Raw genomic sequence first — 13613 nt, 5'->3', positions numbered from 1 at the left:
GGCGGCCTAAGCCACAGAAAGGCAGTGGCGTGGTGGCGGCAGCCCACCATGGAGACAGTCATCAATGGCTTGCAGGTGATTGGAGAGGCCTCCTTGTGGGATGAGCTCCGCGAGCAGGATCGTAACACATTAATTGTTAAAATTAATTAATATAAATAATTCCTAGGGTTAATTTTCAGTGGGGCACCTAACTTCAACAAGTAGGCATGTAATTTCCAGCCTTCACAACTCAGCCAATTTTTCAACACAAGGCAAATACGCACATTGTCCTTGAAGATTTACTGCTTGTCCAGCTAAAATTACATGTGCGTACCTAAGCTGTGTCCAACGAAAATAAAGTGTGCCAGTTAGCAGCATGCCTGGCATGCACGCACAGTTTTTTAAATTGGGTGAACAATTTTCAAAGCAATTTATATGGGGTAAAAAAGCATTTTGCAGGCACTGATCAACTGAATGAAAAATGCATTCCCACCATGTGGAACAGCATGCTGACTTTGAGCCAGACTGAGAGAAGGCCTTCCAGAGGAATGTTTAGGCTAAGGGAGAAAAAGTCCACATATAAAAGTGGATTTTAAAACATGGTGCATGCAAAAAATGGGAGATATGACCACAAGTCAGGCTCGTGTGCACCCTGTGGATTTTAAAAGCTGCCCAGATACGTGCATACTTGCCACTGCATGTATAAATGAAAAGTTTTAAAAAAGGGGTGGGGTGGGTTGTGGGTGTGGTCTGGATGGGCCATGGGCATTCCTAGATTCAAACTTGAATTTTGCACTTAAATACATTTGCACACTGGCGTGTGCCAGGGTCCCCTGCTGTGTACCTTTACTTCTGCTAGAGATGACCTGTAAGTAGTAAAGCAAAACATTCTAGGCAGATCAGTGGGGTTTAAAAGGTTGGGTCTAACAGGTGAGAATAGAGGCTATTAAACTAGGGAGGTTTGGAAGTCCTATCCTTTACCTGGGTAAACTGGGAATGAACTCAGAAAACTTGTAATGGCGTCGGCACACATGCCTTTTATAATGCCCTCACTTATGCAGTAGAAATGGCATTTGAATTCATAGGTACATGTCCACTTAAAATTGCATGCACATGTGCATGCAGTCAAGATATTTTATAACATGCGCACATATCCATGCATATATTATAAAATGAATGTGTCCCTGGGCTCAGGCCAATGAATGTACGCACATGTATGCTTGCACACCAATTTAAAAGTTATTGCCCCAATGTGAACTTTTCCTGCAAAAATCTATCAACAGACAAAAAAGAGGAGCAAGTGACCCATGGAAAGTTTTAACATGAAAGCTCATGCATACTTTTGCTTTGAAAATGGGTGAAAAACAAGCGGTCTTTGCCCCCATGTGAACATTTTGAAATTGCCCTCTACATGCACACACAGTTCTAATTGCATCTCAGAAATTCCTCCCTCCCTTTGAAACACCTTTTTTCTAGGTGGCTAAATGTGCAGACATGGTGAGATCAAGCAGCACATACCTTTAGCTTACTGTGAGGTTCCATGTTCAGACATGGCACTGCAACTGCTAAGATAGCCAGCAAATGTATGCACATGTCCTCTTGTGTACCGCTTTAAAAGTTACCATCTTAGTGAATCAGGTACTTAGCTAGTAAATTTCTAGCCAGCTATCTTATTAGCTGGCTAGAATTTAGCCGGATAAGTGCTCACATCTTCATTTGGCTAGTTAATTTCTGAGTTAGCCAACTAAATGCTTTTGAATATGGACCTCTGAAAATCTATTTATGCAGATTCAGCCAATCTCTGTGTGTTATTCTTTATATTACATATAAATGGTAGATTCTGAGTAAGCTTGTGATAATTTACCCCATATCCCTTAAGATATTACATAAAGATGCATGCAACACCTCTACAAGGTTGATGGTTTCAATTACATGCACTAAAAGAAAGGCAAGTCAGCATGGCTTTACCCAAGGCAAGTCTTGCCTCACAAATCTGCTTCACTTTTTTGAAGGAGTTAATAAACATGAGGATAAAGGTGAACTGGAAGATGTAGTATACTTGGATTTTCAGAAGGCTTTTGACAAAGTTCCTCATGAGAGGCTTCTAGGAAAAGTAAAAAGTCATGGGTTAGGTGGTGATGTCCTTTCGTGGATTGCAAACTGGCTAAAAGACAGGAAACAGAGTAGGATTAAATGGAAAATTTTCTCAGTGGAAGGGAGTGGGCAGTGGAGTGCCTCAGGGATCTGTATTGGGACCCTTACTTTTCAATATATTTATAAATGATCTGGAAAGAAATACAAGTGAGATAATCAAATTTGCAGATGATACAAAATTGTTCAGAGTAGTTAAATCACAAGCAGATTGTGATAAATTGCAGGAAGACCTTGTGAGACTGGAAAATTGGGCATCAAAATGACAGATGAAATTTAATGTGGATAAGTGCAAGGTGATGCATATAGGGAAAAATAACCCATGCTATAGTTTACACAATGTTAGGTTCCATATTAGGTGCTACTACCCAAGAAAGAGATCTAGGCATCATAGTGGATAACACATTGAAATCTTCGGTTCAGTGTGCTGCGGCAGTCAAAAAAGCAAACAGAATGTTGGGAATTATTAGAAAGGGAATGGTGAATAAAACGGAAAATGTCATAATGCCTCTGTATTGCTACATGGTGAGACCACACCTTGAATACTGTGTACAATTCTGGTCGCCACATCTCAAAAAAGATATAATTGCGATGGAGAAAGTACAGAGAAGGGCTACCAAAATGATAAGGGGAATGGAACAGCTGTTCTAAGAGGAAAGACTAAAGAGGTTAGGACTTTTCAGCTTGGAGAAGAGATGGCTGAGGGGGGATATGATAGAGGTGTTTAAAATCATGAAAGGTCTTGAATGGGTAGATGTGAATCGGTTATTTACTCTTTCGGATAATAGAAAGACTAGGGAGCACTCCATAAAGTTAGCATGTGGCAAATTTAAAACTAATTGGAGAAAGTTCTTTTTCACTCAACGCACAATTAACCTCTGGAATTTGTTGCCAGAGGATGTGGTTAGTGCAGTTAGTATAGCTATGTTAAAAAAGGATTGGATAAGTTCTTGGAGGAGAAGTCCATTACCTGCTATTAATTGAGTTGACTTAGAAAATAGCCACTGCTATTACTAGCAATGGTAGCATGGAATAGACTTAGTTTTTGGGTACTTGCCAGGTTCTTATGGCCTGGATTGGCCACCTTTGGAAACAGGATGCTGGGCTTGATGGACCCTTGGTCTGACCCAGTGTGGCATGTTCTTAAGAAAAAGAAGAAAAAGAAATAAGATAAACAAAAATAAAATAATAATAACAATTTACATAAAAGCAGTGAGAAAATAATTATTGTTCCTTAGATTCTGCTTTTCCTTCTGTAAACCCCATCATCAAGGTGCATACCACTTAACAGGAGTTCTTGGGAAAGTGTAGAATGCTTTACAACAATCAAAGGAACACTTCCATCATCCTTGTATTCTTTCCCTTACTGGTGAGCTCTTTTTTCTAGCTCTCTCTCCCATCTCATTATCGGACCTGGTACTACTTTCAAGGTCTGAGGTACTAAGGCTTTTATCAGACAGCTGTCCTAAATGCAAACTGCACACGGAGCATGAACCTAATTTTCAAAGCAAAACTACACTCATGCTTTCCCATCTGAGAGTAAAAAGTATCCATGGAGTTTTGTTCTTGCTTTTTCTTCAGCTCTTGCTTTTTCTTCAGGTAACGTTTCTCTGAAAAATAAGGCAGATAGATTTGAAAATATAGTCTTTGAGTGTTACTTTTCCAATCTCATGCAAAACATGCCCCATGGCATGCCTCCCCTTAAATTACATTGTCAAGCAGCAGGCATGCATTTTGCCTCATTTGGGGAGAGGGGGAGGAATTTTCAAAACTGGCATTTACCTGGGTAAATGGGTTTTTCACCTACATAAAAGCCTTTGAAAATTATCTTCAGGGAGTGAAATTCTCATTGAGTTTATGGAGCTTGCAAACCTGTGGGTATATTGTACCCACAGGTCTATAAGCCTGTTCTTAAAGGGAAATGCCAGAAGGAAGGATTTCTTTACCCCAGGTGCTTGCTGGAGCAAAAAGTACGTGTGGCAAAGCAGGCATGGGGATTTCAAAATGAAGACTCTGTGCATAACTTTCCTGTCCCCATCCCTGCCCCATCCCTGCCCCAACTCTGAACCTACCACTGCCCACTTTCAGCCATCCAGCATGCACAGGTTTGGAGGGGCAGTAATCAAACCTCATTTTTACCCAGGTAATCATGAATTTTTTGCATAACACCATTTGATTATTGCCACTTCTATCTCTATGGGAAAAAGCTTAGTAACTCAGGCCCTTAGATAGATTAGCTGTGATCATCAGAAACAACAGATGGAGCAGCAATATCATGCATGCTATCAAAATGAAATATAGTAACTGATGGAAAGCCTTATTTGATACATTTCCCTTTTTCCTATCTCTTTCTTTAAAAGATGGCTTTTCGCTTGCTGCACCTGCTGTGCCTATAACAGAATCTTGCTGATCTTCAATCTCAGCAGGATCTGAAACAATTGCATCTCAATGCTATGAGTTTCAGATTTATGACCAGGGTTCTTCCACTCTCTCAACACCCTTCCCCACACACACCACCATGACTGTTCTTTTTTTTCTTTTTTTAATACGACTTCTATTACTATTATTACTTGTTTCAAGTGCTACATAGAGCACTATTTGAATCATGTGGAGCTCTGAGATTAATCACCGGAGTACCCTGTGCAGTTCAAACAGCTGATCTGAGCTGTGAACCACACAAGACCAGGAGGTACTGATGGAATGAGAAGTAGGTAATAAAAGAGTTTGCCTGGGGAAGACCACCAGGGGGAGAATGCAGGTTGCTGCTGGGCCGCAGGCAAAGCAGAAGAAATGGAGGCAGGCCATAATGGGTGCTATTGTAGGGAGGTGTTCCATCACCCTATTGGCAGGTGGGTGGGCTACAATTTCAGTTACTTGGAAAAAAAAACATTAATCTAGAAAGGGTAATATAAATAAATGGTGTGCTACTATACTAGACATACAGAGCACTGTACAGATTACAGGCAGTCTGTGTGCCATGGAACTTACATTCTAGTCAAGACAAATAAGAAGCTTCTGGAAATGTAGTCAGAAAGGCAGGCAAACAACAGAAGTTTGTGTGTTTTATATTCAATTGGTAGTGAGAAAGGCAGGCCAAAAACAGAAGTTTGTGTGTTTTGTATTCAATAGGTAATCAAAAAGGAAAGGAAAAAAACAGAAGTTTGTGTGTTTTGTATTAAATAGGTAGTCATAAAGGCATGCACAAAACAGAAGTTTGTGTGTTTGTATCAAAAAGTTAGCAAGCAGGTAGAAATAAGCTAGGAGCCGAGTATACCTAAGTAAAAAGTTTGAAAAAGGTCAGTTACTCACCTTGGAAAGGTGCTAGGGTAACGTGATTGATTTGTTTAGGTAACAACATTTGTTAATCAGGACAGCAGTGAGTCGCTCAGGCTGAATAACTGAAGTGTTAAGGTTGTATGATTGATTTGATTAGGTATCGACATGTTAGGACAGTGGACCCTTGGGCCAGCTGAGACAGATGGTGTTGCGCTGCGGGCTGCCCACAGTGGATGTCGCAGCCGGGAGGTGGCAGAGGAGAGGTATTCCTGAGAAGGCTTCACCACTGGAAGCCAAAGATCCCCCCAGGAGGAGCCCTTAGGGATCCGGGCCTCTTGGACGTAGGTGTGATCTTCTGCGGCTGAGGACCAGAAGATACTTCACCCTCGGAAGCCCACGGTCCCCCCGGGAGGAGCCCGTGAGGACCCGAGCCTCTGGGACTTAGGCGAAACCTCTAGGCAAGTGAAACGCAGGATACCTGAAGAAGAGAAGAGGACTGAAGCTGGAGTCCAGAGACAAGACAAGATCGGAAGCCAGAAGTCAGATGCCGAAGACAAAGCCAGGAGCGGAAGCTGAAGCCGGAGGTGGTGGATGAAGCAGGGTCAAGAGCCAGAAGTCAGATGCCGAAGACGAAGCCAGGGGTGGAACCTGAAGCCAGAGTCGGTAGACGAAGCAGGGTCAAAAGCCAGAAGTCAGATGACAGTCAGGAACCAGGAACAGCAACTCGAGACTCTAACAAGAGTGAACCTCATTGCAAGGCAGGGTAAGAGCCTAGCTGCAGGGTTTATGTAGGCCTGCAGCGTCTGACGTCATTGGGAGGCAGTCCTGTAGTTTCCCGCTCTGGCTGCTTTAAATTCTGAGCCCCTGCGCACGAGTGCACCTAGAAGGCGGGACCAGATGCGATGGATCACCGGTGTCTCCCTCGAGGAGGGAGCACCCTGGCCAAGGCCATGGCAGGCCTTGATGGCATCTCGGCGGCCCAGGCCGGCCTCGAAGTAAGTGGAGGACCCAGGGCACGGCTAGGGCTGTAACAATACCCCCTCCTACGCCCCCTTCCCGGGGGCTTGGGCTTAGCTGGATGATCCACATGGAACTGATGGAGAAGTTCCTTGTCTAAGATGTGGGAGGCTGGCTCCCAGGAGTTCTCCTCAGGGCCGTAACCCTCCCAAGAGAGGAGGTATTCCCAGTGTCTGAGGTGAAACCGCACATCTAGTACTTCTTTGACTTGATAGACTGTATCTTCATGTGCCTCAGGTATGGCCAGTGCAGGGGTCTTCCAATGGAAGATGGATAGAACCAGTGGCTTCAGCAGGGAAAAGTGGAAGATGTTGTGTACCCTGAGCATAGGCAGGTAGCGAAGGCAGTAGGAAACTGCCCCTACCTGTTCCATGATAGAGAATGGGCCAATGTACCTTGGGGCCAGGTGCATTGAAGGAAGTCGCAAGTGAAGGTGTTTGGTGCTTAGCCACTCCTTATCCCTGGGGAGAAATGATGGGGCTGGACGTCGTAGGCAGTCTGCAAACTTCTTCGCGATAACTGCAGTGCGTCAAAGTTTCTCCCAGGTGGATCTCCATAGATGACGCAACTGTTGGGCCATGAGTTGTATGGCTAGAGATGGCACTACCAATGGCAAGGGCAAGGGAGGTCGAAGGCATTTCCCATATACCGTATAGAAGGGAGAACTGCCGGTGGCAGAGTGTTTGTGGTGGTTGTACGAGAACTCCACCCATGGGAGTAGGGCCACCCAATCATTCTGCAAATCTCCCACGAAAGACTGGAGGAAAGTCTTCAATATCCGGTTCATGCGTTCCACTTGGCCGTTAGCTTGGGGGTAGAAGGCAGTCGTGAAGTCTAGCTGGACCCCAAAATTTTTACAGAGCGTCCTCCAATATTTCACCGTGAATTGAGCGTCCCTATCCGAGGCGATGTATCGGGGAAGTCCATGAAGGCGAAAGATGTGGCGGGTAAACAGGTTCACAAGTTCAGGTGCTGTGGGCAACTTAGCGAGGGGAACAAAGTGAGCCATCTTGGAGAACCTGTCAATCGTAACCCAGATCACCGTCTTCCCTTCTGAAGCGGGCAGATCGACAATGAAGTCCATGGATAAATGAGTCCACAGCTCAGTGGGAATAGGCAGTGACTGAAGAAGGCCCCAGGCATGGCAGGTAGGAATCTTCTGTTGGGCACAGGTCAGGCACGAGCTGACATAGAGCCGGACGTCCTTTTTAAACTGGGGCCACCAGTAGAACTCGGAGAGTAATTCCTGGGTTCTAGCTACCTCTGGGTGACCTGCGATCAGGGAGTCATGGGCCCAAGAGAGTACCTTCTTCTGGAGGCGGACTGGTACTACCGTCTTTCCCATAGGAACCACGTTGGATGCCGTGAGGAGCACCTTGGCCGGGTCGAGTATGTATTGTGGAAGATTAGGAGTTTCCTCCGTCTCCACCGTACAGGAAAGGGCATCCGCCTGAATGTTCTTGGCTGCTGGTCTGTAGTGGAAGAGGAAATCGAAGCGGCTAAAAAAGAGGGACCACCGAGCCTGTTGGGGGTTGAGGCGCTGGGCGCGGCATAAACATTCTAGGTTCTTGTGGTATACATGATCACTGGGTGCTGGGCACCCTCCAACCACTGGCACCATTCTTCAAAGGCCATTTTGATGGCCAGAAGTTCCTTGTCTCCTATGCCATAATTTTTTTCTGCAAGTGAGAATTTCTGGGAAAAGTAGGAACATGGCAGGGATTTGCCATTGCTGGATATTTGACTCAGGATGGCTCCGACCGCCATGTCGGAGGCGTCAACTTCAACAATGAACTTACGTTGGGGGTCCAGGTGATGGAGACAAGTGTCCTGAAGGAAGGCTGTCTTCAGTTCTTGGAATGCTCGTAGCACTGCTACAGGCAGGTTTCTGGCAATGGCCCCCTTCTTGGTGAGGGCTGTAAGCGGTGCCACCATCGAGGAGTAGTGTGGTAGAAATTGTCTGTAGAAATTGGCGAAGCCAAGGAAGCATTGAAGTGCCTTGATCCCTATGGGTTGAGGCCAATCCTTGATGGCCGTCACCTTCTCAGGGTCAATATGGAAACCCGTGGAGGATACAATATACCCGAGGAAGGGTAAGGACTCTTGTTCAAATTGACACTTCTCCATCTTAGCGAAGAGCCGGTTATCCCGAAGCTTCTGCAGTACCCTGCAGACATCTCAGCGGTGTGTGTCCAAGTCCTTTGAGTATATCAGCACGTCATCCAGGTAGACAATGACCGACGTATGTAACATGTCCCTTAGTACCTCATTCATGAGGTTATGGAAAACCATAGGGGCATCGCAGAGGCCGAAGGGCATGACCAGGTATTCGTAATGGCCATCCCTTGAGTTGAACGCGGTCTTTCACTTGTCACCTGGCCAAATTCTCACCAGGTTATTCCCCCCACAGAGATCCAACTTCGTGAACACTTTGGCTCCTTGTAGTCAGTCCAGATGTTCCGGAATCAATGGCAATGGGTATCATTCATGTCGGGTAATACTGTCCAGACCACGATAATCTATACAGGGTCGGAGGGACCCGTCCTTCTTAGCTACGAAGAAGACCCCAGCTCCAGCCGGCGAATTGGATGGTTGAATGAACTCTCGGTCCAGGTTCTCCTGGATATATGCGGACATGGCTCGCATCTCTGGGAGTGACAATGGGTACACCCATCCTCGTGGCAGAGTGGTACCCGGGATCAAGTTGATAGCACAGTCAAAAGGTTGGTGTTCCAGGAGGAGCTCGGCTTTCTCCTTCTAGAAGACATCTTGGTAGTCTTAATAATGGGGCGGCAGTGCTAAAGGAACAGTCAGGAGAGGTATTGAAGGTTGCGGAACAGCGGTCAGACAGGAATCGAAGCATGACGAACCCCATGACACCACCTGGAGGGTATCACAACAGATTACCGGGGAGTGCTTCTGCAATCAGGGTAGCCCCAAGATGACCGGATGCATGGATTTTTCCAAGATGAGGAACGAGATTTCCTCCACGTGCAGGAGGCCCATGTGTAGCGTGAGGGGCTTGGTACAAGTGGAGATAGTCCCTGGAAGAGGGGTCCCATGAATGGAAGACACCCGGACGGGAGATCTTTGGGGTTGGACCCCAATCTGGAGTTGTTGGACTAAATCCTTGAGGATAAAATTGCCCCCGGCTCCGGAGTCAATCAAGGCTAGTGTATCGAAGTTTCCTTCGGGAAGAAGTATGGTCACTGGAACAGTACACAGGGAGGCGGAAGTGGTGTTACCTAGGGTTAGCTCCCCGCCTATCCCTAGGTCCGGGCATTTCCCAGATGCTCACCACACCAAGCAAGGAAGTGTCCCTTGCCACCACAATATCGGCACAGACCCTGTGCCCATCGTCTTCTCCTTTCTTCTTGAGAAATTGGGCCCTGGCCCAACTACATGGGTTCTGTATCTTGATTTCCCAGAGGGGCAGAAGGGGAGTGCACTGGCCGGGAAGGTGTGGTTCCAGAGCTCCCGGGTCTCTGAGCGGACCTCCTCTCCCGGAACCGGCGTTGGATACAATGGTCCACACGGCCTGCCAAATCTATGAGACCATTCACGTCGTCCGGGAGATCCCTAGCTGTCAGCTCGTCTTGAAGTCTTGAGGAGAGATCCTCCAGAAATATGCCATGTAGGCTGTCATTCCCCCAGTTCAACTCAGCTGCAAGTGTCTGAAATTCTACAGTATACTCAGACAGAGGCCGATTACCCTGGCGCAGCTGAAGTAATTCTGAGGTGGCTGTGGGCCCGCGGGAGGGCTCATCGAAGATCCATCAGAAGGTGGTGACAAATTGCACCAGAATGGCTAGGTGGGGGTCCTGATGCTCCCATAATGAAGAGGCCCATGCCAGTGGTCTCCCATCCAACAATGAAATAATGGAAAAAGATAGAAAAAAGGCAAAAAAGAATAATATAAACACAGAGAAAAACAATATTTAAATTTGTCCACCATCAAGGAAACACAAGGAGGACAGAAAAATAGAAGACAGAATGAAGATATAAACAATAATAGGAAAAGACATTATGTGACAAAAATTTGCATCATTACTTCAATAGACATTCTATAGAGGTTCTATAGGACTAGAAGTTAAAGCCTTCCTAGAGTTAACAAAAACCTGAAGTTGATATGGAACGAAAGATATACATTTTTCTTAGCTATCTTCACAGAGCATTTACAAGGAAACAACATAAATGTAACACCAAGTGCTAATACATCTTTACATAAAGCTAAGACATCTTTTCTCTGGGTCTGTGTGGCATGAGAAAAATCAGGAAAAACAGGTGGCAATGTTCTTAAAGTAAATCTTTATTACAAAATCAGACTCAGAGAAAAAAGTAACTAAAAGGTAAATCTTCCCACAACCTCAAGACTTGATGTCTCTAGGAATGCAGATAAGTCCAAGTCCGAAGCCTGTGATTGAGAACTCCCAGACAAGATGAAATGTACGTTATTCAGAGCAAGAATAGCTTCCTCAGGAGTCTTCAAATTTGAATTAACTAATACACATCTTTACATTTCTCAGAATGCATTTGAACCCAGTTGTAAACTAGTTTTTAGTGCACTCCATGCTAGTAGGAATGATTCATTTTGCAACTGGATTGAAACTCATTTTTTTTAAATCAAATAAGAAAGTTACTAAATTAATACCTGTACTTCTATTTATCATTTCTACAGCACTACTGGACATTTACAATGATGCAAAATAAACAGAAAAGACATCTCCTGCTTTGTAGAGCTTACAGTCTATTCAAGACAAACATACAGCACAAAAGAGACAGAATTTAATTTATTGAGAAATGTATAAAATTAACAATGTTGTGATCAGGAAAGTTAAATGAGTATTGGACTTTAGTTGTGTTTCAACTCTTTTGTTGCAAGTTTGAAGAATGCTGAAACAAAACTTACTAGGGCTCACACTTCATGCTCAATAGCCCACTATTAACAGCGAGGTTGCTGTTAATAGTGCCGCGACTCAAGCCTGTCCTGGAGAGCGTGGACCACATAATTGGTGCACGACGTGTGCATAGACGCACATCACAGACCCTATTAAAGAACGGCTCCCATCTTCCTTCTTTCTTTTTCCCCTGCACCAACACCACGCTCACACTGGAAATGCAAGTATTGAGATTGGGGCGCAAGGGGCGCGCTTACATAAAAAAAACAAACAAACGATTGGGTTGGCAGCTCGAGCTACCCATTGCGGATCTGAATGCAGAGGGCAGAGCGAAGGGCAGGCAACCCGACTGCATACCACAGCATGGCCGAGCCTAGACCAAACACATGGCAAGTGTGTGCTTGAGGCTGCGCTGTGGCAGTGCTGGCATATAGCACCGGAATGTGCACAAGCCGTCCGAAGTGTCGGAGGGTCGGGACGAATCCCGCGGCCGGGGACCAGACGGACAGACAGGAGATCATACACAGACAAGATTCAGGCCTGCCAGTCCAGATCAAATCATCAGGCCCGGCCAGATGCATGGGGGTCCCCGGGTCCCATGAGGTCTCTATCGTACCTCAACCACCTAGTCAGGCTCGGGCACCCCAACAGCTGGCACTATGGGGTCAGATACAGGCATACAGCCAGCACAGTTAATCACCCCACAGCAGAAAGACCTGATGTTGACTACTGAAACTGCCTCCTGAAGTGCAGGGGCCACCGGAGACTGGTCTTATAGCATGGACATTCGGCAGGCTATGATCCTGGGATGGGGGTCTGTCATGGCCTGGAATGGGGCAGAGCAACATGGCACAAGGCCCATGTTTCCCAGCCATGCAGAATTGGTCACATGGGAACCCGCTTATAGCCATGCCAGGCAGCTATCCATGGGCGGTGGGAAACCCAGGTCAACCTACACCCTGGTGCACAGGTTTTTACTCCGGCCACATGGGCGCAGCCAGATATACCATGTCTGTGCAGTCTTGGGGACTTTGGCACATCCTCGGACAACCCGGTGTCGAATCTTGCACTGATACCCGCAGATGTACAGAGGCAACCAGCGGAGCACAGACTAGCCCAGAAGAACAGGCACTGATTGCACAGGAATCACCATCGCTTACAGCATCAATTTAGATTACCTCAGAGAATATGTTTAAGGAAAGGAGGGAAGATGGAGATCAGATGACAGAGACACCCCCAGCTGATTTGGGAGGCAGCACAAGCAATCCAGTAAGGGATAGCACAGGTGAGTTGGTGGGGGTCTCAGGGGAGAACCAGATTGAGAGGAAGGATGACTGAGTTTACAAGATATCAGGGTGTAGTAGGATTCAAGCTAAACTTAGATAAATCTCAGGTCATGTTGACTCAGCCTGAACAGCAAAGGTGGTTACCTGCAGATTTCCCAGTTCCTCAAATGCAAGAGTCATTATATTTGAATATTTTACTATTGCGAGACCCGCAGAAAATACAATCTATAAATTATGAAAATCTTAGATGGAAAACAGCTAGACAGTTGAAACATTGGTTAGACCTGCCAATAACCTTGGCAGGTAGAATAGCGCTGTACCAGATGATGATTTTGCCACAGTGGTTATATTTGATGCAATTGGTTCTAATCTATTGGACAAGGTCAGAATTAGCCAGTATAGATAACCAGTTAAGAAATTTCCTCTGGAAGGGCAGGAAACCTTGAATAACTTTAACCAAATTGCGTCATCTTCACATTTAGGGAGACCTCTGCCTCACTAACATGAAATTATACAATGTAGCCTGCCATTTGCGTCATGTAGGAGACTGGATAATGGACACCACATATTATACGCCGCTGCAGTTAGAACAAGCTAGAGTTCACCCTTTGCACTTACGTTATATTACATACAGCATGCCAAGTGCTTCCTGTACATCTCCATGCTAGTATTCCGTTGAGGGTGACCTTGCTTGCCTGGTGATGGTCCTGCAAAATCATGGGATTGTGTCCTCAGGTCACTCCTTTCTTACCTATACTGGGCAATAGGGATTTCCCTCCTGGCATGCAGAGTGCGGTCTTTCGAGAATGGCATGTGAAAGGCATTAGCACAATATTGCAAGGCATTGACAATACACATGCCGTGCAAACTTTTCAGTCTTTGCAGGAAGAGTATTCTTTACAAGCCAAGTATTTTTATGCTTATCTGCAGATTCGACACCATGTGCACTCTTTGGACTTACCAGAACCACATAATCACGCCTGGAAACTATTATCAGATTTCTTGG

This window comes from Rhinatrema bivittatum, chromosome 1, assembly GCF_901001135.1.
Source record: "Rhinatrema bivittatum chromosome 1, aRhiBiv1.1, whole genome shotgun sequence".
Lineage (NCBI taxonomy): Eukaryota > Metazoa > Chordata > Amphibia > Gymnophiona > Rhinatrematidae > Rhinatrema > Rhinatrema bivittatum.
The sequence above is the reverse complement of the archived record's forward strand: the minus strand, read 5'-3'. Positions refer to the sequence as shown.